Source organism: Phyllobates terribilis, unplaced genomic scaffold (assembly GCF_046119375.1).
Source record: "Phyllobates terribilis strain yellow unplaced genomic scaffold, ASM4611937v1 Scaffold_8__6_contigs__length_399053987, whole genome shotgun sequence".
NCBI lineage: Eukaryota > Metazoa > Chordata > Amphibia > Anura > Dendrobatidae > Phyllobates > Phyllobates terribilis.
The window spans coordinates 345293366-345319058 of NW_027362768.1; the positions used below are offsets into that span (position 1 = coordinate 345293366).

Genomic DNA, 25693 nt, shown 5'->3' on the forward strand with positions numbered 1-25693 from the left:
TGAGGCGGGTGGGAACAGCCGGGGGTTGAGGGTACTGTGCTAAAAGAGGTGGAGTTATGCAGATCTAAAACGCGTGGATTGCAGCAGCAGCAAGCCGAAAAGTGCAGGCATGTGAGGGATCTAGAGGTTGACAGCATGTCTTCTTAACGGGAGTCCAGGTGGCCATCTCCACAAATGGACTTTTCAGAATCCTTGGGTGGCACCGTAGTCGGAAACCAATTCTGGTTATCGCTTCTCGGCCTTTTGGCTAAGATCAAGTGTAGTATCTGTTCTTATCAGTTTAATATCTGATACGTCCCCTATCTGGGGACCATATATTAAATGGATTTTTAGAACAGGGAGATGGAAAAAGAGCTTGCTCTGTCCACTCCACGCATTGACCTGGTATTGCAGTATCTCCAGGACCGGTGCACCCCTTCTTTAATGCAGTTTCTAAAATCAGAAAGAATTGAATTCAATGCTTTTTGTTCATTTGGCTTGTTTGTCGGATTTTGGGATGGACTCTTTGGCTTTGCTTTTCTTCTCCTCATTGGATTTTTCATGTTAAAAGTTGCAGAAGCCAGATGACAAGCTCATTTTGGTTCAACTTCAGCAACTGTGCATTGCATTGCCATGTAATGTAATGCAATGCTATCTATCTAGCTCTCCCTCTATAATTCCTTTTGGATAAACAGACATATTAGGCAAGCATTTTGGAGCTTTCACCTAAATAACTACAGGTGGTGAGATAAGCTGCACAATATAATTGACCTTTCAGTATATTGTTGCACACACACCATCTATTTAGCAAATGCCCTTGTTATCAACAGCAGCCTTTTAAACTCACCTGAGCTAACAGGTATGTGAGCTGGTTACTCTGCTGCGCTTAAAATTTCTTTTTTGGTTTGCTACAATGCCTTTTCTGAAACGTTGTCTCCCTCTGCTGGAACACTGACTTCTTTCATTTAATGCCTGCAGACTATAAAAGAGAAACCAACCCAAAAAGTTTGGTTGATTAGTCTGTGGCATTCTTTTAAACTGTTGCTTATGGCGGTCTCTGTGAGCTTCTCAGTGACATTCAGCCATCCAGGTATCCCGCCTGCAGTAGACGGAATGTGGCAATGGAACGCTGGCTGCGCGTGTCATAATAGGCTCTGAGCCTTTATATACCTGCGCACAGCAGCAGCCACCTTCAGTCTGCTGCTGGACAGCCAGCAGCAGCAGCAGCAGCAGGAGAGGTAATTAATCAGCAACCCTCCTGCTAAGGGTAGACAGCTGCTCGTTCCACCCCCCCCCCCGCCTTAATTGGTTCTCCTCCCTTCCAACGGTGTTGAGGCGGGTGGGAACAGCCGGGGGTTGAGGGTACTGTGCTAAAAGAGGTGGAGTTATGCAGATCTAAAACGCGTGGATTGCAGCAGCAGCAAGCCGAAAAGTGCAGGCATGTGAGGGATCTAGAGGTTGACAGCATGTCTTCTTAACGGGAGTCCAGGTGGCCATCTCCACAAATGGACTTTTCAGAATCCTTGGGTGGCACCGTAGTCGGAAACCAATTCTGGTTATCGCTTCTCGGCCTTTTGGCTAAGATCAAGTGTAGTATCTGTTCTTATCAGTTTAATATCTGATACGTCCCCTATCTGGGGACCATATATTAAATGGATTTTTAGAACAGGGAGATGGAAAAAGAGCTTGCTCTGTCCACTCCACGCATTGACCTGGTATTGCAGTATCTCCAGGACCGGTGCACCCCTTCTTTAATGCAGTTTCTAAAATCAGAAAGAATTGAATTCAATGCTTTTTGTTCATTTGGCTTGTTTGTCGGATTTTGGGATGGACTCTTTGGCTTTGCTTTTCTTCTCCTCATTGGATTTTTCATGTTAAAAGTTGCAGAAGCCAGATGACAAGCTCATTTTGGTTCAACTTCAGCAACTGTGCATTGCATTGCCATGTAATGTAACGCAATGCTATCTATCTAGCTCTCCCTCTATACTTCCTTTTGGATAAACAGACATATTAGGCAAGCATTTTGGAGCTTTCACCTAAATAACTACAGGTGGTGAGATAAGCTGCACAATATAATTGACCTTTCAGTATATTGTTGCACACACACCATCTATTTAGCAAATGCCCTTGTTATCAACAGCAGCCTTTTAAACTCACCTGAGCTAACAGGTATGTGAGCTGGTTACTCTGCTGCGCTTAAAATTTCTTTTTTGGTTTGCTACAATGCCTTTTCTGAAACGTTGTCTCCCTCTGCTGGAACACTGACTTCTTTCATTTAATGCCTGCAGACTATAAAAGAGAAACCAACCCAAAAAGTTTGGTTGATTAGTCTGTGGCATTCTTTTAAACTGTTGCTTATGGCGGTCTCTGTGAGCTTCTCAGTGACATTCAGCCATCCAGGTATCCCGCCTGCAGTAGACGGAATGTGGCAATGGAACGCTGGCTGCGCGTGTTATAATAGGCTCTGAGCCTTTATATACCTGCGCACAGCAGCAGCCACCTTCAGTCTGCTGCTGGACAGCCAGCAGCAGCAGCAGCAGCAGGAGAGGTAATTAATCAGCAACCCTCCTGCTAAGGGTAGACAGCTGCTCGTTCCACCCCCCCCCCCGCCTTAATTGGTTCTCCTCCCTTCCAACGGTGTTGAGGCGGGTGGGAACAGCCGGGGGTTGAGGGTACTGTGCTAAAAGAGGTGGAGTTATGCAGATCTAAAACGCGTGGATTGCAGCAGCAGCAAGCCGAAAAGTGCAGGCATGTGAGGGATCTAGAGGTTGACAGCATGTCTTCTTAACGGGAGTCCAGGTGGCCATCTCCACAAATGGACTTTTCAGAATCCTTGGGTGGCACCGTAGTCGGAAACCAATTCTGGTTATCGCTTCTCGGCCTTTTGGCTAAGATCAAGTGTAGTATCTGTTCTTATCAGTTTAATATCTGATACGTCCCCTATCTGGGGACCATATATTAAATGGATTTTTAGAACAGGGAGATGGAAAAAGAGCTTGCTCTGTCCACTCCACGCATTGACCTGGTATTGCAGTATCTCCAGGACCGGTGCACCCCTTCTTTAATGCAGTTTCTAAAATCAGAAAGAATTGAATTCAATGCTTTTTGTTCATTTGGCTTGTTTGTCGGATTTTGGGATGGACTCTTTGGCTTTGCTTTTCTTCTCCTCATTGGATTTTTCATGTTAAAAGTTGCAGAAGCCAGATGACAAGCTCATTTTGGTTCAACTTCAGCAACTGTGCATTGCATTGCCATGTAATGTAATGCAATGCTATCTATCTAGCTCTCCCTCTATACTTCCTTTTGGATAAACAGACATATTAGGCAAGCATTTTGGAGCTTTCACCTAAATAACTACAGGTGGTGAGATAAGCTGCACAATATAATTGACCTTTCAGTATATTGTTGCACACACACCATCTATTTAGCAAATGCCCTTGTTATCAACAGCAGCCTTTTAAACTCACCTGAGCTAACAGGTATGTGAGCTGGTTACTCTGCTGCGCTTAAAATTTCTTTTTTGGTTTGCTACAATGCCTTTTCTGAAACGTTGTCTCCCTCTGCTGGAACACTGACTTCTTTCATTTAATGCCTGCAGACTATAAAAGAGAAACCAACCCAAAAAGTTTGGTTGATTAGTCTGTGGCATTCTTTTAAACTGTTGCTTATGGCGGTCTCTGTGAGCTTCTCAGTGACATTCAGCCATCCAGGTATCCCGCCTGCAGTAGACGGAATGTGGCAATGGAACGCTGGCTGCGCATGTCATAATAGGCTCTGAGCCTTTATATACCTGCGCACAGCAGCAGCCACCTTCAGTCTGCTGCTGGACAGCCAGCAGCAGCAGCAGCAGGAGAGGTAATTAATCAGCAACCCTCCTGCTAAGGGTAGACAGCTGCTCGTTCCACCCCCCCCCCCCGCCTTAATTGGTTCTCCTCCCTTCCAACGGTGTTGAGGCGGGTGGGAACAGCCGGGGGTTGAGGGTACTGTGCTAAAAGAGGTGGAGTTATGCAGATCTAAAACGCGTGGATTGCAGCAGCAGCAAGCCGAAAAGTGCAGGCATGTGAGGGATCTAGAGGTTGACAGCATGTCTTCTTAACGGGAGTCCAGGTGGCCATCTCCACAAATGGACTTTTCAGAATCCTTGGGTGGCACCGTAGTCGGAAACCAATTCTGGTTATCGCTTCTCGGCCTTTTGGCTAAGATCAAGTGTAGTATCTGTTCTTATCAGTTTAATATCTGATACGTCCCCTATCTGGGGACCATATATTAAATGGATTTTTAGAACAGGGAGATGGAAAAAGAGCTTGCTCTGTCCACTCCACGCATTGACCTGGTATTGCAGTATCTCCAGGACCGGTGCACCCCTTCTTTAATGCAGTTTCTAAAATCAGAAAGAATTGAATTCAATGCTTTTTGTTCATTTGGCTTGTTTGTCGGATTTTGGGATGGACTCTTTGGCTTTGCTTTTCTTCTCCTCATTGGATTTTTCATGTTAAAAGTTGCAGAAGCCAGATGACAAGCTCATTTTGGTTCAACTTCAGCAACTGTGCATTGCATTGCCATGTAATGTAATGCAATGCTATCTATCTAGCTCTCCCTCTATACTTCCTTTTGGATAAACAGACATATTAGGCAAGCATTTTGGAGCTTTCACCTAAATAACTATAGGTGGTGAGATAAGCTGCACAATATAATTGACCTTTCAGTATATTGTTGCACACACACCATCTATTTAGCAAATGCCCTTGTTATCAACAGCAGCCTTTTAAACTCACCTGAGCTAACAGGTATGTGAGCTGGTTACTCTGCTGCGCTTAAAATTTCTTTTTTGGTTTGCTACAATGCCTTTTCTGAAACGTTGTCTCCCTCTGCTGGAACACTGACTTCTTTCATTTAATGCCTGCAGACTATAAAAGAGAAACCAACCCAAAAAGTTTGGTTGATTAGTCTGTGGCATTCTTTTAAACTGTTGCTTATGGCGGTCTCTGTGAGCTTCTCAGTGACATTCAGCCATCCAGGTATCCCGCCTGCAGTAGACGGAATGTGGCAATGGAACGCTGGCTGCGCGTGTCATAATAGGCTCTGAGCCTTTATATACCTGCGCACAGCAGCAGCCACCTTCAGTCTGCTGCTAGACAGCCAGCAGCAGCAGCAGCAGGAGAGGTAATTAATCAGCAACCCTCCTGCTAAGGGTAGACAGCTGCTCGTTCCACCCCCCCCCCCCCCGCCTTAATTGGTTCTCCTCCCTTCCAACGGTGTTGAGGCGGGTGGGAACAGCCGGGGGTTGAGGGTACTGTGCTAAAAGAGGTGGAGTTATGCAGATCTAAAACGCGTGGATTGCAGCAGCAGCAAGCCGAAAAGTGCAGGCATGTGAGGGATCTAGAGGTTGACAGCATGTCTTCTTAACGGGAGTCCAGGTGGCCATCTCCACAAATGGACTTTTCAGAATCCTTGGGTGGCACCGTAGTCGGAAACCAATTCTGGTTATCGCTTCTCGGCCTTTTGGCTAAGATCAAGTGTAGTATCTGTTCTTATCAGTTTAATATCTGATACGTCCCCTATCTGGGGACCATATATTAAATGGATTTTTAGAACAGGGAGATTGAAAAAGAGCTTGCTCTGTCCACTCCACGCATTGACCTGGTATTGCAGTATCTCCAGGACCGGTGCACCCCTTCTTTAATGCAGTTTCTAAAATCAGAAAGAATTGAATTCAATGCTTTTTGTTCATTTGGCTTGTTTGTCGGATTTTGGGATGGATTCTTTTGCTTTGCTTTTCTTCTCCTCATTGGATTTTTCATGTTAAAAGTTGCAGAAGCCAGATGACAAGCTCATTTTGGTTCAACTTCAGCAACTGTGCATTGCATTGCCATGTAATGTAATGCAATGCTATCTATCTAGCTCTCCCTCTATACTTCCTTTTGGATAAACAGACATATTAGGCAAGCATTTTGGAGCTTTCACCTAAATAACTATAGGTGGTGAGATAAGCTGCACAATATAATTGACCTTTCAGTATATTGTTGCACACACACCATCTATTTAGCAAATGCCCTTGTTATCAACAGCAGCCTTTTAAACTCACCTGAGCTAACAGGTATGTGAGCTGGTTACTCTGCTGCGCTTAAAATTTCTTTTTTGGTTTGCTACAATGCCTTTTCTGAAACGTTGTCTCCCTCTGCTGGAACACTGACTTCTTTCATTTAATGCCTGCAGACTATAAAAGAGAAACCAACCCAAAAAGTTTGGTTGATTAGTCTGTGGCATTCTTTTAAACTGTTGCTTATGGCGGTCTCTGTGAGCTTCTCAGTGACATTCAGCCATCCAGGTATCCCGCCTGCAGTAGACGGAATGTGGCAATGGAACGCTGGCTGCGCGTGTCATAATAGGCTCTGAGCCTTTATATACCTGCGCACAGCAGCAGCCACCTTCAGTCTGCTGCTAGACAGCCAGCAGCAGCAGCAGCAGGAGAGGTAATTAATCAGCAACCCTCCTGCTAAGGGTAGACAGCTGCTCGTTCCACCCCCCCCCCCCCCACGCCTTAATTGGTTCTCCTCCCTTCCAACGGTGTTGAGGCGGGTGGGAACAGCCGGGGGTTGAGGGTACTGTGCTAAAAGAGGTGGAGTTATGCAGATCTAAAACGCGTGGATTGCAGCAGCAGCAAGCCGAAAAGTGCAGGCATGTGAGGGATCTAGAGGTTGACAGCATGTCTTCTTAACGGGAGTCCAGGTGGCCATCTCCACAAATGGACTTTTCAGAATCCTTGGGTGGCACCGTAGTCGGAAACCAATTCTGGTTATCGCTTCTCGGCCTTTTGGCTAAGATCAAGTGTAGTATCTTTCGAAAAGGCGGTTTTGGATGTTGGCCGCCCTAGTAGATTGATACATTATGCACACTGGGGTTTAGGCGCTTGTTAGTACGCCAGGTGGCTAATATAGTCATCTGGTGGAAAGCATGGCCCCCCAGGATCGACGCCATTGGGCCGGGGAAGATCGAAAGCCCGAAGTGTGAAGTGCCCCAGGAGTGGTGACCCTGGGGTGCCTTAACTCACTGGGATTGGGAACCCCACTTGAGTTTATGGCACATTTGCACAAGCACTTCAAATTTTCTTTCTTCGCACACACCCTTATTCCGGGCCTTCTGGCCTTAGGATGGGGAATTTTTCAATTCCCGGTCGAAGGTCCGGGCAGTATTATACTGTGAAACCTTCACTATTTATTTAATTTCTTTGTCACTGTGTGTCCACTTATTCACGTGTGTCACGTCCTACTAGGATTTTGTCGGGATGCGGTTCCCTTACGGGTTCCTCTCTTGGCAGGTCTAGGGGGGGAGTGTGTGGCCATCAGGTTCCGCTCCCCCCTGAACCCCCCCTGGCTCTCCTCTTTTGGGAGGAGAGCGTTGTTGGCTCCCCTCTTCCGGGAGGGGAGCACAGTCTTTGGCTCCCAGTGCCTTGCTCGGGTGAGAACTCGGGCAGGTGCAGGGGGTAAGATTGGGTCGCCTCTGGCTTCGGCTGGAGGTGGCTTTTTGTCCCTGTTCCTCGCTGTGGCCTTTTGGCTCGGAGGGACGGGGAATGGTTTGGGGGACCCTTCTCCTTTTGGAGAGGGTTTCAAGAAGACCAGCATCCTAGTGCACTTTTTTTGTGGCACTTGTCACTTTTTTAAGCGCACTCGGGTTTTGTACACGAATTCGGGCTTTCGATAGAAAAAAAAAAAAGCAAAAAGAAAAAAAATCTGTTCTTATCAGTTTAATATCTGATACGTCCCCTATCTGGGGACCATATATTAAATGGATTTTTAGAACAGGGAGATGGAAAAAGAGCTTGCTCTGTCCACTCCACGCATTGACCTGGTATTGCAGTATCTCCAGGACCGGTGCACCCCTTCTTTAATGCAGTTTCTAAAATCAGAAAGAATTGAATTCAATGCTTTTTGTTCATTTGGCTTGTTTGTCGGATTTTGGGATGGACTCTTTGGCTTTGCTTTTCTTCTCCTCATTGGATTTTTCATGTTAAAAGTTGCAGAAGCCAGATGACAAGCTCATTTTGGTTCAACTTCAGCAACTGTGCATTGCATTGCCATGTAATGTAATGCAATGCTATCTATCTAGCTCTCCCTCTATACTTCCTTTTGGATAAACAGACATATTAGGCAAGCATTTTGGAGCTTTCACCTAAATAACTACAGGTGGTGAGATAAGCTGCACAATATAATTGACCTTTCAGTATATTGTTGCACACACACCATCTATTTAGCAAATGCCCTTGTTATCAACAGCAGCCTTTTAAACTCACCTGAGCTAACAGGTATGTGAGCTGGTTACTCTGCTGCGCTTAAAATTTCTTTTTTGGTTTGCTACAATGCCTTTTCTGAAACGTTGTCTCCCTCTGCTGGAACACTGACTTCTTTCATTTAATGCCTGCAGACTATAAAAGAGAAACCAACCCAAAAAGTTTGGTTGATTAGTCTGTGGCATTCTTTTAAACTGTTGCTTATGGCGGTCTCTGTGAGCTTCTCAGTGACATTCAGCCATCCAGGTATCCCGCCTGCAGTAGACGGAATGTGGCAATGGAACGCTGGCTGCGCGTGTCATAATAGGCTCTGAGCCTTTATATACCTGCGCACAGCAGCAGCCACCTTCAGTCTGCTGCTGGACAGCCAGCAGCAGCAGCAGCAGCAGGAGAGGTAATTAATCAGCAACCCTCCTGCTAAGGGTAGACAGCTGCTCGTTCCACCCCCCCCCCCGCCTTAATTGGTTCTCCTCCCTTCCAACGGTGTTGAGGCGGGTGGGAACAGCCGGGGGTTGAGGGTACTGTGCTAAAAGAGGTGGAGTTATGCAGATCTAAAACGCGTGGATTGCAGCAGCAGCAAGCCGAAAAGTGCAGGCATGTGAGGGATCTAGAGGTTGACAGCATGTCTTCTTAACGGGAGTCCAGGTGGCCATCTCCACAAATGGACTTTTCAGAATCCTTGGGTGGCACCGTAGTCGGAAACCAATTCTGGTTATCGCTTCTCGGCCTTTTGGCTAAGATCAAGTGTAGTATCTGTTCTTATCAGTTTAATATCTGATACGTCCCCTATCTGGGGACCATATATTAAATGGATTTTTAGAACAGGGAGATGGAAAAAGAGCTTGCTCTGTCCACTCCACGCATTGACCTGGTATTGCAGTATCTCCAGGACCGGTGCACCCCTTCTTTAATGCAGTTTCTAAAATCAGAAAGAATTGAATTCAATGCTTTTTGTTCATTTGGCTTGTTTGTCGGATTTTGGGATGGACTCTTTGGCTTTGCTTTTTTTCTCCTCATTGGATTTTTCATGTTAAAAGTTGCAGAAGCCAGATGACAAGCTCATTTTGGTTCAACTTCAGCAACTGTGCATTGCATTGCCATGTAATGTAATGCAATGCTATCTATCTAGCTTTCCCTCTATACTTCCTTTTGGATAAACAGACATATTAGGCAAGCATTTTGGAGCTTTCACCTAAATAACTACAGGTGGTGAGATAAGCTGCACAATATAATTGACCTTTCAGTATATTGTTGCACACACACCATCTATTTAGCAAATGCCCTTGTTATCAACAGCAGCCTTTTAAACTCACCTGAGCTAACAGGTATGTGAGCTGGTTACTCTGCTGCGCTTAAAATTTCTTTTTTGGTTTGCTACAATGCCTTTTCTGAAACATTGTCTCCCTCTGCTGGAACACTGACTTCTTTCATTTAATGCCTGCAGACTATAAAAGAGAAACCAACCCAAAAAGTTTGGTTGATTAGTCTGTGGCATTCTTTTAAACTGTTGCTTATGGCGGTCTCTGTGAGCTTCTCAGTGACATTCAGCCATCCAGGTATCCCGCCTGCAGTAGACGGAATGTGGCAATGGAACGCTGGCTGCGCGTGTCATAATAGGCTCTGAGCCTTTATATACCTGCGCACAGCAGCAGCCACCTTCAGTCTGCTGCTGGACAGCCAGCAGCAGCAGCAGCAGCAGGAGAGGTAATTAATCAGCAACCCTCCTGCTAAGGGTAGACAGCTGCTCGTTCCACCCCCCCCCCGCCTTAATTGGTTCTCCTCCCTTCCAACGGTGTTGAGGCGGGTGGGAACAGCCGGGGGTTGAGGGTACTGTGCTAAAAGAGGTGGAGTTATGCAGATCTAAAACGCGTGGATTGCAGCAGCAGCAAGCCGAAAAGTGCAGGCATGTGAGGGATCTAGAGGTTGACAGCATGTCTTCTTAACGGGAGTCCAGGTGGCCATCTCCACAAATGGACTTTTCAGAATCCTTGGGTGGCACCGTAGTCGGAAACCAATTCTGGTTATCGCTTCTCGGCCTTTTGGCTAAGATCAAGTGTAGTATCTGTTCTTATCAGTTTAATATCTGATACGTCCCCTATCTGGGGACCATATATTAAATGGATTTTTAGAACAGGGAGATGGAAAAAGAGCTTGCTCTGTCCACTCCACGCATTGACCTGGTATTGCAGTATCTCCAGGACCGGTGCACCCCTTCTTTAATGCAGTTTCTAAAATCAGAAAGAATTGAATTCAATGCTTTTTGTTCATTTGGCTTGTTTGTCGGATTTTGGGATGGACTCTTTGGCTTTGCTTTTCTTCTCCTCATTGGATTTTTCATGTTAAAAGTTGCAGAAGCCAGATGACAAGCTCATTTTGGTTCAACTTCAGCAACTGTGCATTGCATTGCCATGTAATGTAATGCAATGCTATCTATCTAGCTCTCCCTCTATACTTCCTTTTGGATAAACAGACATATTAGGCAAGCATTTTGGAGCTTTCACCTAAATAACTACAGGTGGTGAGATAAGCTGCACAATATAATTGACCTTTCAGTATATTGTTGCACACACACCATCTATTTAGCAAATGCCCTTGTTATCAACAGCAGCCTTTTAAACTCACCTGAGCTAACAGGTATGTGAGCTGGTTACTCTGCTGCGCTTAAAATTTCTTTTTTGGTTTGCTACAATGCCTTTTCTGAAACGTTGTCTCCCTCTGCTGGAACACTGACTTCTTTCATTTAATGCCTGCAGACTATAAAAGAGAAACCAACCCAAAAAGTTTGGTTGATTAGTCTGTGGCATTCTTTTAAACTGTTGCTTATGGCGGTCTCTGTGAGCTTCTCAGTGACATTCAGCCATCCAGGTATCCCGCCTGCAGTAGACGGAATGTGGCAATGGAACGCTGGCTGCGCGTGTCATAATAGGCTCTGAGCCTTTATATACCTGCGCACAGCAGCAGCCACCTTCAGTCTGCTGCTGGACAGCCAGCAGCAGCAGCAGCAGCAGGAGAGGTAATTAATCAGCAACCCTCCTGCTAAGGGTAGACAGCTGCTCGTTCCACCCCCCCCCCCGCCTTAATTGGTTCTCCTCCCTTCCAACGGTGTTGAGGCGGGTGGGAACAGCCGGGGGTTGAGGGTACTGTGCTAAAAGAGGTGGAGTTATGCAGATCTAAAACGCGTGGATTGCAGCAGCAGCAAGCCGAAAAGTGCAGGCATGTGAGGGATCTAGAGGTTGACAGCATGTCTTCTTAACGGGAGTCCAGGTGGCCATCTCCACAAATGGACTTTTCAGAATCCTTGGGTGGCACCGTAGTCGGAAACCAATTCTGGTTATCGCTTCTCGGCCTTTTGGCTAAGATCAAGTGTAGTATCTGTTCTTATCAGTTTAATATCTGATACGTCCCCTATCTGGGGACCATATATTAAATGAATTTTTAGAACAGGGAGATGGAAAAAGAGCTTGCTCTGTCCACTCCACGCATTGACCTGGTATTGCAGTATCTCCAGGACCGGTGCACCCCTTCTTTAATGCAGTTTCTAAAATCAGAAAGAATTGAATTCAATGCTTTTTGTTCATTTGGCTTGTTTGTCGGATTTTGGGATGGACTCTTTGGCTTTGCTTTTCTTCTCCTCATTGGATTTTTCATGTTAAAAGTTGCAGAAGCCAGATGACAAGCTCATTTTGGTTCAACTTCAGCAACTGTGCATTGCATTGCCATGTAATGTAATGCAATGCTATCTATCTAGCTTTCCCTCTATACTTCCTTTTGGATAAACAGACATATTAGGCAAGCATTTTGGAGCTTTCACCTAAATAACTACAGGTGGTGAGATAAGCTGCACAATATAATTGACCTTTCAGTATATTGTTGCACACACACCATCTATTTAGCAAATGCCCTTGTTATCAACAGCAGCCTTTTAAACTCACCTGAGCTAACAGGTATGTGAGCTGGTTACTCTGCTGCGCTTAAAATTTCTTTTTTGGTTTGCTACAATGCCTTTTCTGAAACGTTGTCTCCCTCTGCTGGAACACTGACTTCTTTCATTTAATGCCTGCAGACTATAAAAGAGAAACCAACCCAAAAAGTTTGGTTGATTAGTCTGTGGCATTCTTTTAAACTGTTGCCTATGGCGGTCTCTGTGAGCTTCTCAGTGACATTCAGCCATCCAGGTATCCCGCCTGCAGTAGACGGAATGTGGCAATGGAACGCTGGCTGCGCGTGTCATAATAGGCTCTGAGCCTTTATATACCTGCGCACAGCAGCAGCCACCTTCAGTCTGCTGCTGGACAGCCAGCAGCAGCAGCAGGAGAGGTAATTAATCAGCAACCCTCCTGCTAAGGGTAGACAGCTGCTCGTTCCACCCCCCCCCCCGCCTTAATTGGTTCTCCTCCCTTTCAACGGTGTTGAGGCGGGTGGGAACAGCCGGGGGTTGAGGGTACTGTGCTAAAAGAGGTGGAGTTATGCAGATCTAAAACGCGTGGATTGCAGCAGCAGCAAGCCGAAAAGTGCAGGCATGTGAGGGATCTAGAGGTTGACAGCATGTCTTCTTAACGGGAGTCCAGGTGGCCATCTCCACAAATGGACTTTTCAGAATCCTTGGGTGGCACCGTAGTCGGAAACCAATTCTGGTTATCGCTTCTCGGCCTTTTGGCTAAGATCAAGTGTAGTATCTGTTCTTATCAGTTTAATATCTGATACGTCCCCTATCTGGGGACCATATATTAAATGGATTTTTAGAACAGGGAGATGGAAAAAGAGCTTGCTCTGTCCACTCTACGCATTGACCTGGTATTGCAGTATCTCCAGGACCGGTGCACCCCTTCTTTAATGCAGTTTCTAAAATCAGAAAGAATTGAATTCAATGCTTTTTGTTCATTTGGCTTGTTTGTCGGATTTTGGGATGGACTCTTTGGCTTTGCTTTTCTTCTCCTCATTGGATTTTTCATGTTAAAAGTTGCAGAAGCCAGATGACAAGCTCATTTTGGTTCAACTTCAGCAACTGTGCATTGCATTGCCATGTAATGTAATGCAATGCTATCTATCTAGCCCTCTCTCTATACTTCCTTTTGGATAAACAGACATATTAGGCAAGCATTTTGGAGCTTTCACCTAAATAACTACAGGTGGTGAGATAAGCTTCACAATATAATTGACCTTTCAGTATATTGTTGCACACACACCATCTATTTAGCAAATGCCCTTGTTATCAACAGCAGCCTTTTAAACTCACCTGAGCTAACAGGTATGTGAGCTGGTTACTCTGCTGCGCTTAAAATTTCTTTTTTGGTTTGCTACAATGCCTTTTCTGAAACGTTGTCTCCCTCTGCTGGAACACTGACTTCTTTCATTTAATGCCTGCAGACTATAAAAGAGAAACCAACCCAAAAAGTTTGGTTGATTAGTCTGTGGCATTCTTTTAAACTGTTGCTTATGGCGGTCTCTGTGAGCTTCTCAGTGACATTCAGCCATCCAGGTATCCCGCCTGCAGTAGACGGAATGTGGCAATGGAACGCTGGCTGCGCGTGTCATAATAGGCTCTGAGCCTTTATATACCTGCGCACAGCAGCAGCCACCTTCAGTCTGCTGCTGGACAGCCAGCAGCAGCAGCAGCAGCAGGAGAGGTAATTAATCAGCAACCCTCCTGCTAAGGGTAGACAGCTGCTCGTTCCACCCCCCCCCCGCCTTAATTGGTTCTCCTCCCTTCCAACGGTGTTGAGGCGGGTGGGAACAGCCGGGGGTTGAGGGTACTGTGCTAAAAGAGGTGGAGTTATGCAGATCTAAAACGCGTGGATTGCAGCAGCAGCAAGCCGAAAAGTGCAGGCATGTGAGGGATCTAGAGGTTGACAGCATGTCTTCTTAACGGGAGTCCAGGTGGCCATCTCCACAAATGGACTTTTCAGAATCCTTGGGTGGCACCGTAGTCGGAAACCAATTCTGGTTATCGCTTCTCGGCCTTTTGGCTAAGATCAAGTGTAGTATCTGTTCTTATCAGTTTAATATCTGATACGTCCCCTATCTGGGGACCATATATTAAATTGATTTTTAGAACAGGGAGATGGAAAAAGAGCTTGCTCTGTCCACTTCACGCATTGACCTGGTATTGCAGTATCTCCAGGACCGGTGCACCCCTTCTTTAATGCAGTTTCTAAAATCAGAAAGAATTGAATTCAATGCTTTTTGTTCATTTGGCTTGTTTGTCGGATTTTGGGATGGACTCTTTGGCTTTGCTTTTCTTCTCCACATTGGATTTTTCATGTTAAAAGTTGCAGAAGCCAGATGACAAGCTCATTTTGGTTCAACTTCAGCAACTGTGCATTGCATTGCCATGTAATGTAATGCAATGCTATCTATCTAGCTCTCCCTCTATACTTCCTTTTGGATAAACAGACATATTAGGCAAGCATTTTGGAGCTTTCACCTAAATAACTACAGGTGGTGAGATAAGCTGCACAATATAATTGACCTTTCAGTATATTGTTGCACACACACCATCTATTTAGCAAATGCCCTTGTTATCAACAGCAGCCTTTTAAACTCACCTGAGCTAACAGGTATGTGAGCTGGTTACTCTGCTGCGCTTAAAATTTCTTTTTTGGTTTGCTACAATGCCTTTTCTGAAACGTTGTCTCCCTCTGCTGGAACACTGACTTCTTTCATTTAATGCCTGCAGACTATAAAAGAGAAACCAACCCAAAAAGTTTGGTTGATTAGTCTGTGGCATTCTTTTAAACTGTTGCTTATGGCGGTCTCTGTGAGCTTCTCAGTGACATTCAGCCATCCAGGTATCCCGCCTGCAGTAGACGGAATGTGGCAATGGAACGCTGGCTGCGCGTGTCATAATAGGCTCTGAGCCTTTATATACCTGCGCACAGCAGCAGCCACCTTCAGTCTGCTGCTGGACAGCCAGCAGCAGCAGCAGCAGCAGGAGAGGTAATTAATCAGCAACCCTCCTGCTAAGGGTAGACAGCTGCTCGTTCCACCCCCCCCCCCCACCTTAATTGGTTCTCCTCCCTTCCAACGGTGTTGAGGCGGGTGGGAACAGCCGGGGGTTGAGGGTACTGTGCTAAAAGAGGTGGAGTTATGCAGATCTAAAACGCGTGGATTGCAGCAGCAGCAAGCCGAAAAGTGCAGGCATGTGAGGGATCTAGAGGTTGACAGCATGTCTTCTTAACGGGAGTCCAGGTGGCCATCTCCACAAATGGACTTTTCAGAATCCTTGGGTGGCACCGTAGTCGGAAACCAATTCTGGTTATCGCTTCTCGGCCTTTTGGCTAAGATCAAGTGTAGTATCTGTTCTTATCAGTTTAATATCTGATACGTCCCCTATCTGGGGACCATATATTAAATGGATTTTTAGAACAGGGAGATGGAAAAAGAGCTTGCTCTGTCCACTCCACGCATTGACCTGGTATTGCAGTATCTCCAGGACCGGTGCACCCCTTCTTTAATGCAGTTTCTAAAATCAGAAAGAATTGAATTCAATGCTTTTTGTTCATTTGGCTTGTTTGTCGGATTTTGGGATGGACTCTTTGGCTTTGCTTTTCTTCTCCTCATTGGATTTTTCATGTTAAAAGTTGCAGAAGCCAGATGACAAGCTCATTTTGGTTCAACTTCAGCAACTGTGCATTGCATTGCCATGTAATGTAATGCAATGCTATCTATCTAGCTCTCCCTCTATACTTCCTTTTGGATAAACAGACATATTAGGCAAGCATTTTGGAGCTTTCACCTAAATAACTACAGGTGGTGAGATAAGCTGCACAATATAATTGACCTTTCAGTATATTGTTGCACACACACCATCTATTTAGCAAATGCCCTTGTTATCAACAGCAGCCTTTTAAACTCACCTGAGCTAACAGGTTTGTGAGCTGGTTACTCTGCTGCGCTTAAAATTTCTTTTTTGGTTTGCTACAATGCCTTTTCTGAAACGTTGTCTCCCTCTGCTGGAACACTGACTTCTTTCATTTAATGCCTGCAGACTATAAAAGAGAAACCAACCCAAAAAGTTTGGTTGATTAGTCTGTGGCATTCTTTTAAACTGTTGCTTATGGCGGTCTCTGTGAGCTTCTCAGTGACATTCAGCCATCCAGGTATCCTGCCTGCAGTAGACGGAATGTGGCAATGGAACGCTGGCTGCGCGTGTCATAATAGGCTCTGAGCCTTTATATACCTGCGCACAGCAGCAGCCACCTTCAGTCTGCTGCTGGACAGCCAGCAGCAGCAGCAGCAGCAGGAGAGGTAATTAATCAGCAGCCCTCCTGCTAAGGGTAGACAGCTGCTCGTTCCACCCCCCCCCCCGCCTTAATTGGTTCTCCTCCCTTCCAACGGTGTTGAGGCGGGTGGGAACAGCCGGGGGTTGAGGGTACTGTGCTAAAAGAGGTGGAGTTATGCAGATCTAAAACGCGTGGATTGCAGCAGCAGCATGCCGAAAAGTGCAGGCATGTGAGGGATCTAGAGGTTGACAGCATGTCTTCTTAACGGGAGTCCAGGTGGCCATCTCCACAAATGGACTTTTCAGAATCCTTGGGTGGCACCGTAGTCGGAAACCAATTCTGGTTATCGCTTCTCGGCCTTTTGGCTAAGATCAAGTGTAGTATCTGTTCTTATCAGTTTAATATTTGATACGTCCCCTATCTGGGGACCATATATTAAATGGATTTTTAGAACAGGGAGATGGAAAAAGAGCTTGCTCTGTCCACTCCACGCATTGACCTGGTATTGCAGTATCTCCAGGACCGGTGCACCCCTTCTTTAATGCAGTTTCTAAAATCAGAAAGAATTGAATTCAATGCTTTTTGTTCATTTGGCTTGTTTGTCGGATTTTGGGATGGACTCTTTGGCTTTGCTTTTCTTCTCCTCATTGGATTTTTCATGTTAAAAGTTGCAGAAGCCAGATGACAAGCTCATTTTGGTTCAACTTTAGCAACTGTGCATTGCATTGCCATGTAATGTAATGCAATGCTATCTATCTAGCTCTCCCTCTATACTTCCTTTTGGATAAACAGACATATTAGGCAAGCATTTTGGAGCTTTCACCTAAATAACTACAGGTGGTGAGATAAGCTGCACAATATAATTGACCTTTCAGTATATTGTTGCACACACACCATCTATTTAGCAAATGCCCTTGTTATCAACAGCAGCCTTTTAAACTCACCTGAGCTAACAGGTATGTGAGCTGGTTACTCTGCTGCGCTTAAAATTTCTTTTTTGGTTTGCTACAATGCCTTTTCTGAAACGTTGTCTCCCTCTGCTGGAACACTGACTTCTTTCATTTAATGCCTGCAGACTATAAAAGAGAAACCAACCCAAAAAGTTTGGTTGATTAGTCTGTGGCATTCTTTTAAACTGTTGCTTATGGCGGTCTCTGTGAGCTTCTCAGTGACATTCAGCCATCCAGGTATCCCGCCTGCAGTAGACGGAATGTGGCAATGGAACGCTGGCTGCGCGTGTCATAATAGGCTCTGAGCCTTTATATACCTGCGCACAGCAGCAGCCACCTTCAGTCTGCTGCTGGACAGCCAGCAGCAGCAGCAGCAGCAGGAGAGGTAATTAATCAGCAACCCTCCTGCTAAGGGTAGACAGCTGCTCGTTCCACCCCCCCCCCCCCCCGCCTTAATTGGTTCTCCTCCCTTCCAACGGTGTTGAGGCGGGTGGGAACAGCCGGGGGTTGAGGGTACTCTGCTAAAAGAGGTGGAGTTATGCAGATCTAAAACGCGTGGATTGCAGCAGCAGCAAGCCGAAAAGTGCAGGCATGTGAGGGATCTAGAGGTTGACAGCATGTCTTCTTAACGGGAGTCCAGGTGGCCATCTCCACAAATGGACTTTTCAGAATCCTTGGGTGGCACCGTAGTCGGAAACCAATTCTGGTTATCGCTTCTCGGCCTTTTGGCTAAGATCAAGTGTAGTATCTGTTCTTATCAGTTTAATATCTGATACGTCCCCTATCTGGGGACCATATATTAAATGGATTTTTAGAACAGGGAGATGGAAAAAGAGCTTGCTCTGTCCACTCCACGCATTGACCTGGTATTGCAGTATCTCCAGGACCGGTGCACCCCTTCTTTAATGCAGTTTCTAAAATCAGAAAGAATTGAATTCAATGCTTTTTGTTCATTTGGCTTGTTTGTCGGATTTTGGGATGGACTCTTTGGCTTTGCTTTTCTTCTCCTCATTGGATTTTTCATGTTAAAAGTTGCAGAAGCCAGATGACAAGCTCATTTTGGTTCAACTTCAGCAACTGTGCATTGCATTGCCATGTAATGTAATGCAATGCTATCTATCTAGCTCTCCCTCTATACTTCCTTTTGGATAAACAGACATATTAGGCAAGCATTTTGGAGCTTTCACCTAAATAACTACAGGTGGTGAGATAAGCTGCACAATATAATTGACCTTTCAGTATATTGTTGCACACACACCATCTATTTAGCAAATGCCCTTGTTATCAACAGCAGCCTTTTAAACTCACCTGAGCTAACAGGTATGTGAGCTGGTTACTCTGCTGCGCTTAAAATTTCTTTTTTGGTTTGCTACAATGCCTTTTCTGAAACGTTGTCTCCCTCTGCTGGAACACTGACTTCTTTCATTTAATGCCTGCAGACTATAAAAGAGAAACCAACCCAAAAAGTTTGGTTGATTAGTCTGTGGCATTCTTTTAAACTGTTGCTTATGGCGGTCTCTGTGAGCTTCTCAGTGAAATTCAGCCATCCAGGTATCCCGCCTGCAGTAGACGGAATGTGGCAATGGAACGCTGGCTGCGCGTGTCATAATAGGCTCTGAGCCTTTATATACCTGCGCACAGCAGCAGCCACCTTCAGTCTGCTGCTGGACAGCCAGCAGCAGCAGCAGCAGCAGGAGAGGTAATTAATCAGCAACCCTCCTGCTAAGGGTAGACAGCTGCTCGTTCCACCCCCCCCCCCCGCCTTAATTGGTTATCCTCCCTTCCAACGGTGTTGAGGCGGGTGGGAACAGCCGGGGGTTGAGGGTACTGTGCTAAAAGAGGTGGAGTTATGCAGATCTAAAACGCGTGGATTGCAGCAGCAGCAAGCCGAAAAGTGCAGGCATGTGAGGGATCTAGAGGTTGACAGCATGTCTTCTTAACGGGAGTCCAGGTGGCCATCTCCACAAATGGACTTTTCAGAATCCTTGGGTGGCACCGTAGTCGGAAACCAATTCTGGTTATCGCTTCTCGGCCTTTTGGCTAAGATCAAGTGTAGTATCTGTTCTTATCAGTTTAATATCTGATACGTCCCCTATCTGGGGACCATATATTAAATGGATTTTTAGAACAGGGAGATGGAAAAAGAGCTTGCTCTGTCCACTCCACGCATTGACCTGGTATTGCAGTATCTCCAGGACCGGTGCACCCCTTCTTTAATGCAGTTTCTAAAATCAGAAAGAATTGAATTCAATGCTTTTTGTTCATTTGGCTTGTTTGTCGGATTTTGGGATGGACTCTTTGGCTTTGCTTTTCTTCTCCTCATTGGATTTTTCATGTTAAAAGTTGCAGAAGCCAGATGACAAGCTCATTTTGGTTCAACTTCAGCAACTGTGCATTGCATTGCCATGTAATGTAATGCAATGCTATCTATCTAGCTCTCCCTCTATACTTCCTTTTGGATAAACAGACATATTAGGCAAGCATTTTGGAGCTTTCACCTAAATAACTACAGGTGGTGAGATAAGCTGCACAATATAATTGACCTTTCAGTATATTGTTGCACACACACCATCTATTTAGCAAATGCCCTTGTTATCAACAGCAGCCTTTTAAACTCACCTGAGCTAACAGGTATGTGAGCTGGTTACTCTGCTGCGCTTAAAATTTCTTTTTTGGTTTGCTACAATGCCTTTTCTGAAACGTTGTCTCCCTCTGCTGGAACACTGACTTCTTTCATTTAATGCCTGCAGACTATAAAAGAGAAACCAACCCAAAAAGTTTGGCTGATTAGTCTGTCGCATTCTTTTAAACTGTTGCTTATGGCGGTCTCTGTGAGCTTCTCAGTGACATTCAGCCATCCAGGTATCCCGCCTGCAGTAGACGGAATGTGGCAATGGAACGCTGGCTGCGCGTGTCATAATAGGCTCTGAGCCTTTATATACCTGCGCACAGCAGCAGCCACCTTCAGTCTGCTGCTGGACAGCCAGCAGCAGCAGCAGCAGCAGGAGAGGTAATTAATCAGCAACCCTCCTGCTAAGGGTAGACAGCTGCTCGTTCCACCCCCCCCGCCTTAATTGGTTCTCCTCCCTTCCAACGGTGTTGAGGCGGGTGGGAACAGCCGGGGGTTGAGGGTACTGTGCTAAAAGAGGTGGAGTTATGCAGATCTAAAACGCGTGGATTGCAGCAGCAGCAAGCCGAAAAGTGCAGGCATGTGAGGGATCTAGAGGTTGACAGCATGTCTTCTTAACGGGAGTCCAGGTGGCCATCTCCACAAATGGACTTTTCAGAATCCTTGGGTGGCACCGTAGTCGGAAACCAATTCTGGTTATCGCTTCTCGGCCTTTTGGCTAAGATCAAGTGTAGTATCTGTTCTTATCAGTGTTTCACTTTGTCTGGGGATCCAAGATGGACAGAGTCAGGCGGGCCGTCATGTACAAGGAGCCTTGCAAGGGTGGGAAGGGCGTTCCAGATATCCCCACCCTCCTGCGATCCTCTTTTGTGTGTGATTGTGTCCGCCGGACTTTGCAAGTCAAGAATGGCTCCGCGGGCAGGTCCATGTCTCGCTTCTTCCTGCTTCCTCTTTGGAGGCGACTCGGCTGGGACAAGTGGGACAGCTCCTTCCCCTACAACTGGACGACGCCATGGTTCTACGGAGACGTCGTTCGATTTGTGGGGGAACATCAACTGGAGGGACTCAAGCCCGACTTGTGGAAGCCCAAAACTATCCACAAGCTCATCAGAGCCAAGGATGACATGGAGAACATCGCAGGACTTCACCAGGACACGCTGGAGACTGTGTGGACAAATGTGTCGTCTGACAGGCTGACCAACGGGCACAAGGACTTGTCGTGGATGGCGATTCAGGGCGGACTGCCCGTCCGGTCATTCATGCATGCCCGGAACCTGTGCAAGACCCGGTACTGCCCAAGGTGCCCCTTCGTGGAGGAAACATCTTTGCACACTTTTTGGGACTGCGGATTTGCACAGCGCCTGTTGACTGCCCTTGAGGACGACCTGAGGAACTCTGTCCCCAGGGCGAGCCTATCGCACCATTCTGTGCTTTATGGACTCTTCCCTGGGGTTCATACCGTCGGAGCCATCCAGGAGGCTTGGCGCCTTATGAACTGCTTCAAGGATGCCGTTTGGGTCGCCAGGAACCGGCTCATCTTGAGGAGGGAGAGGATGTCCATCCAGGACTGCCGCAGGCTGATCCACAGCCTGCTCAGAGACTATTCCATCGTGGACGGTCCGGAGGACGAGGATGAGGACTAAACCCCTCCTCCCCCTCTCCCCTTATGTGTCTTGTCTTTCAATAAAGCTTCGGGCCTGTGATTTTCCCCTCCCCATCCCCTTTTTCCCAATCCCCATCCCTTATCACGGTTCGTCGTACTGTATTGATTGACATGCTTTTTCTTTCAGATTGAGTGTTTTGTGTAGCATAGGGGTGTGATGTGTCTAGTTAGTGCGTCGTATCCTCATGCTATGTAAATATGATGTAGAATTCTGTGTGTACTGGGCTGCGGCACTGTACACTGTCTGTTAACTTATTTTTTGTGCTAATAAAAGATATATTCAATCAAAAAATCTGTTCTTATCAGTTTAATATCTGATACGTCCCCTATCTGGGGACCATATATTAAATGGATTTTTAGAACAGGGAGATGGAAAAAGAGCTTGCTCTGTCCACTCCACGCATTGACCTGGTATTGCAGTATCTCCAGGACCGGTGCACCCCTTCTTTAATGCAGTTTCTAAAATCAGAAAGAATTGAATTCAATGCTTTTTGTTCATTTGGCTTGTTTGTCGGATTTTGGGATGGACTCTTTGGCTTTGCTTTTCTTCTCCTCATTGGATTTTTCATGTTAAAAGTTGCAGAAGCCAGATGACAAGCTCATTTTGGTTCAACTTCAGCAACTGTGCATTGCATTGCCATGTAATGTAATGCAATGCTATCTATCTAGCTCTCCCTCTATACTTCCTTTTGGATAAACAGACATATTAGGCAAGCATTTTGGAGCTTTCACCTAAATAACTACAGGTGGTGAGATAAGCTGCACAATATAATTGACCTTTCAGTATATTGTTGCACACACACCATCTATTTAGCAAATGCCCTTGTTATCAACAGCAGCCTTTTAAACTCACCTGAGCTAACAGGTATGTGAGCTGGTTACTCTGCTGCGCTTAAAATTTTTTTTTTGGTTTGCTACAATGCCTTTTCTGAAACGTTGTCTCCCTCTGCTGGAACACTGACTTCTTTCATTTAATGCCTGCAGACTATAAAAGAGAAACCAACCCAAAAAGTTTGGTTGATTAGTCTGTGGCATTCTTTTAAACTGTTGCTTATGGCGGTCTCTGTGAGCTTCTCAGTGACATTCAGCCATCCAGGTATCCCGCCTGCAGTAGACGGAATGTGGCAATGGAACGCTGGCTGCGCGTGTCATAATAGGCTCTGAGCCTTTATATACCTGCGCACAGCAGCAGCCACCTTCAGTCTGCTGCTGGACAGCCAGCAGCAGCAGCAGCAGCAGGAGAGGTAATTAATCAGCAACCCTCCTGCTAAGGGTAGACAGCTGCTCGTTCCACCCCCCCCCCCCCCGCCTTAATTGGTTCTCCTCCCTTCCAACGGTGTTGAGGTGGGTGGGAACAGCCGGGGGTTGAGGGTACTCTGCTAAAAGAGGTGGAGTTATGCAGATCTAAAACGCGTGGATTGCAGCAGCAGCAAGCCGAAAAGTGCAGGCATGTGAGGGATCTAGAGGTTGACAGCATGTCTTCTTAACGGGAGTCCAGGTGGCCATCTCCACAAATGGACTTTTCAGAATCCTTGGGTGGCACCGTAGTCGGAAACCAATTCTGGTTATCGCTTCTCGGCCTTTTGGCTAAGATCAAGTGTAGTATCTGTTCTTATCAGTGTTTCACTTTGTCTGGGGATCCAAGATGGACAGAGTCAGGCGGGCCGTCATGTACAAGGAGCCTTGCAAGGGTGGGAAGGGCGTTCCAGATATCCCCACCCTCCTGCGATCCTCTTTTGTGTGTGATTGTGTCCGCCGGACTTTGCAAGTCAAGAATGGCTCCGCGGGCAGGTCCATGTCTCGCTTCTTCCTGCTTCCTCTTTGGAGGCGACTCGGCTGGGACAAGTGGGACAGCTCCTTCCCCTACAACTGGACGACGCCATGGTTCTACGGAGACGTCGTTCGATTTGTGGGGGAACATCAACTGGAGGGACTCAAGCCCGACTTGTGGAAGCCCAAAACTATCCACAAGCTCATCAGAGCCAAGGATGACATGGAGAACATCGCAGGACTTCACCAGGACACGCTGGAGACTGTGTGGACAAATGTGTCGTCTGACAGGCTGACCAACGGGCACAAGGACTTGTCGTGGATGGCGATTCAGGGCGGACTGCCCGTCCGGTCATTCATGCATGCCCGGAACCTGTGCAAGACCCGGTACTGCCCAAGGTGCCCCTTCGTGGAGGAAACATCTTTGCACACTTTTTGGGACTGCGGATTTGCACAGCGCCTGTTGACTGCCCTTGAGGACGACCTGAGGAACTCTGTCCCCAGGGCGAGCCTATCGCACCATTCTGTGCTTTATGGACTCTTCCCTGGGGTTCATACCGTCGGAGCCATCCAGGAGGCTTGGCGCCTTATGAACTGCTTCAAGGATGCCGTTTGGGTCGCCAGGAACCGGCTCATCTTGAGGAGGGAGAGGATGTCCATCCAGGACTGCCGCAGGCTGATCCACAGCCTGCTCAGAGACTATTCCATCGTGGACGGTCCGGAGGACGAGGATGAGGACTAAACCCCTCCTCCCCCTCTCCCCTTATGTGTCTTGTCTTTCAATAAAGCTTCGGGCCTGTGATTTTCCCCTCCCCATCCCCTTTTTCCCAATCCCCATCCCTTATCACGGTTCGTCGTACTGTATTGATTGACATGCTATTTCTTTCAGATTGAGTGTTTTGTGTAGCATAGGGGTGTGATGTGTCTAGTTAGTGCGTCGTATCCTCATGCTATGTAAATATGATGTAGAATTCTGTGTGTACTGGGCTGCGGCACTGTACAGTCATGGCCAAAAGTTTTGAGAATGACACCAAAATTATATTTTCACATGATCTGCTGGCCTCTGGTTTTTATTAGCGTTTGTCTGATGTTTATATCACATACAGAAATATAATTGCAATCATATTATGAGTACCAATAGGTTATATTGACAGTTCGAATGAGTTAATGCAGCAAGTCAATATTTGCAGTGTTGCCCCTTCTTCTTCAAGACCTCTGTAATTCTCCCTGGCATGCTCTCAATCAACTTTTGGACCAAATCCTGACTGATAGCAGTCCATTCTTGCATAATCAATGCTTGCATTTTGCCAGAATTTGTTGGTTTTTGTTGGTCCACCCATCTCTTGATGATTGACCACAAGTTCTCAATGGGATTAAGATCTGGGGAGTTTCCAGGCCATGGACCCAAAATCTCTATGTTTTGTTCCATGAGCCATTTTGTTATCACCTTTGCTTTATGGCAAGGTGCTCTATCATGCTGGAAAAGGCATTGTTGGGCGCCAAACTGCTCTTGGACGGTTGGGAGAAGTTGCTCTTGGAGGACATTCTGGTACCATTCTTTATTCATGGCTGTGTTTTTAGGCAAGACTGTGAGTGAGCCGATTCCCTTGGCTGAGAAGCAACCCCACACATGAATGGTTTCAGGATGCTTTACAGTTGGCATGAGACAAGACTGGTGGTAGCGCTCACCTCTTCTTCTCCGAATAAGCTGTTTTCCAGATGTCCCAAACAATCGAAAAGGGGATTCATCAGAGAAAATGACTTTGCCCCAGTCCTCAGCAGTCCACTCCCTGTACCTTTTGCAGAATATCAGTCGGTCCCTGATGTTTTTTCTGGAGAGAAGTGGCTTCTTTGCTGCCCTCCTTGAAACTAGCCCTTGCTCAAAGAGTCTCCGCCTCACAATGCATGCAGATGCACTCACACCAGCCTGCTGCCATTCCTGAGCAAGCTCGGCACTGCTGGTAGTCCGATCCCGCAGCTGAAACAGTTTTAAGATACGGTCCTGGCGCTTGCTGGTCTTTCTTGGGCGCCCTGGAGCCTTTTTGACAACAATGGAAGCTCTCTCCTTGAAGTTTTTGATGATGCGATAGATTGTTGACTGAGGTGCAATCTTTGTAGCTGCGATACTCTTCCCTGTTAGGCCATTTTTGTGCAGTGCAATGATGGCTGCACGTGTTTCTTTAGAGATAACCA

At 46.4% G+C, this 25693-nt stretch overlaps 16 non-coding genes and 3 pseudogenes across 16 annotated transcripts; all 19 read left to right on the forward strand.

Moving 5' to 3' along the window:
* Window positions 1–227: 227 nt before the first annotated feature.
* LOC141158972 (U2 spliceosomal RNA) lies at window positions 228–418 on the forward strand. The gene has a single exon (XR_012248990.1). It is a non-coding gene; the product is annotated as a U2 spliceosomal RNA (small nuclear RNA).
* Window positions 419–1537: 1119 nt separating this feature from the next.
* LOC141158985 (U2 spliceosomal RNA) lies at window positions 1538–1728 on the forward strand. Its single transcript, XR_012249002.1, has one exon. It is a non-coding gene; the product is annotated as a U2 spliceosomal RNA (small nuclear RNA).
* Window positions 1729–2847: 1119 nt separating this feature from the next.
* Window positions 2848–3038, forward strand: LOC141158997 (U2 spliceosomal RNA). Its single transcript, XR_012249013.1, has one exon. It is a non-coding gene; the product is annotated as a U2 spliceosomal RNA (small nuclear RNA).
* Window positions 3039–4155: 1117 nt separating this feature from the next.
* On the forward strand, window positions 4156–4346 carry LOC141159008 (U2 spliceosomal RNA). Its single transcript, XR_012249024.1, has one exon. It is a non-coding gene; the product is annotated as a U2 spliceosomal RNA (small nuclear RNA).
* Window positions 4347–5465: 1119 nt separating this feature from the next.
* On the forward strand, window positions 5466–5656 carry LOC141159731 (U2 spliceosomal RNA). Its single transcript, XR_012249731.1, has one exon. It is a non-coding gene; the product is annotated as a U2 spliceosomal RNA (small nuclear RNA).
* Window positions 5657–6777: 1121 nt separating this feature from the next.
* Window positions 6778–6869, forward strand: LOC141160424 (U2 spliceosomal RNA; annotated as a pseudogene).
* A 797-nt stretch (window positions 6870–7666) lies between these two features.
* On the forward strand, window positions 7667–7861 carry LOC141160239 (U2 spliceosomal RNA). Its single transcript, XR_012250191.1, has one exon. It is a non-coding gene; the product is annotated as a U2 spliceosomal RNA (small nuclear RNA).
* A 1119-nt stretch (window positions 7862–8980) lies between these two features.
* Window positions 8981–9171, forward strand: LOC141159020 (U2 spliceosomal RNA). The gene has a single exon (XR_012249035.1). It is a non-coding gene; the product is annotated as a U2 spliceosomal RNA (small nuclear RNA).
* A 1118-nt stretch (window positions 9172–10289) lies between these two features.
* LOC141159031 (U2 spliceosomal RNA) lies at window positions 10290–10480 on the forward strand. Its single transcript, XR_012249046.1, has one exon. It is a non-coding gene; the product is annotated as a U2 spliceosomal RNA (small nuclear RNA).
* Window positions 10481–11599: 1119 nt separating this feature from the next.
* On the forward strand, window positions 11600–11790 carry LOC141160355 (U2 spliceosomal RNA). The gene has a single exon (XR_012250215.1). It is a non-coding gene; the product is annotated as a U2 spliceosomal RNA (small nuclear RNA).
* A 1113-nt stretch (window positions 11791–12903) lies between these two features.
* LOC141159719 (U2 spliceosomal RNA) lies at window positions 12904–13094 on the forward strand. Its single transcript, XR_012249719.1, has one exon. It is a non-coding gene; the product is annotated as a U2 spliceosomal RNA (small nuclear RNA).
* Window positions 13095–14212: 1118 nt separating this feature from the next.
* LOC141159552 (U2 spliceosomal RNA) lies at window positions 14213–14403 on the forward strand. The gene has a single exon (XR_012249556.1). It is a non-coding gene; the product is annotated as a U2 spliceosomal RNA (small nuclear RNA).
* Window positions 14404–15523: 1120 nt separating this feature from the next.
* LOC141159042 (U2 spliceosomal RNA) lies at window positions 15524–15714 on the forward strand. The gene has a single exon (XR_012249057.1). It is a non-coding gene; the product is annotated as a U2 spliceosomal RNA (small nuclear RNA).
* Window positions 15715–16833: 1119 nt separating this feature from the next.
* Window positions 16834–17024, forward strand: LOC141159810 (U2 spliceosomal RNA). The gene has a single exon (XR_012249807.1). It is a non-coding gene; the product is annotated as a U2 spliceosomal RNA (small nuclear RNA).
* Window positions 17025–18147: 1123 nt separating this feature from the next.
* LOC141159054 (U2 spliceosomal RNA) lies at window positions 18148–18338 on the forward strand. Its single transcript, XR_012249068.1, has one exon. It is a non-coding gene; the product is annotated as a U2 spliceosomal RNA (small nuclear RNA).
* Window positions 18339–19458: 1120 nt separating this feature from the next.
* On the forward strand, window positions 19459–19649 carry LOC141159065 (U2 spliceosomal RNA). Its single transcript, XR_012249079.1, has one exon. It is a non-coding gene; the product is annotated as a U2 spliceosomal RNA (small nuclear RNA).
* Window positions 19650–20765: 1116 nt separating this feature from the next.
* LOC141160271 (U2 spliceosomal RNA) lies at window positions 20766–20884 on the forward strand (annotated as a pseudogene).
* Window positions 20885–21982: 1098 nt separating this feature from the next.
* LOC141160112 (U2 spliceosomal RNA) lies at window positions 21983–22175 on the forward strand. The gene has a single exon (XR_012250089.1). It is a non-coding gene; the product is annotated as a U2 spliceosomal RNA (small nuclear RNA).
* Window positions 22176–23297: 1122 nt separating this feature from the next.
* LOC141160272 (U2 spliceosomal RNA) lies at window positions 23298–23416 on the forward strand (annotated as a pseudogene).
* The last annotated feature ends 2277 nt before the right edge of the window (window positions 23417–25693 follow it).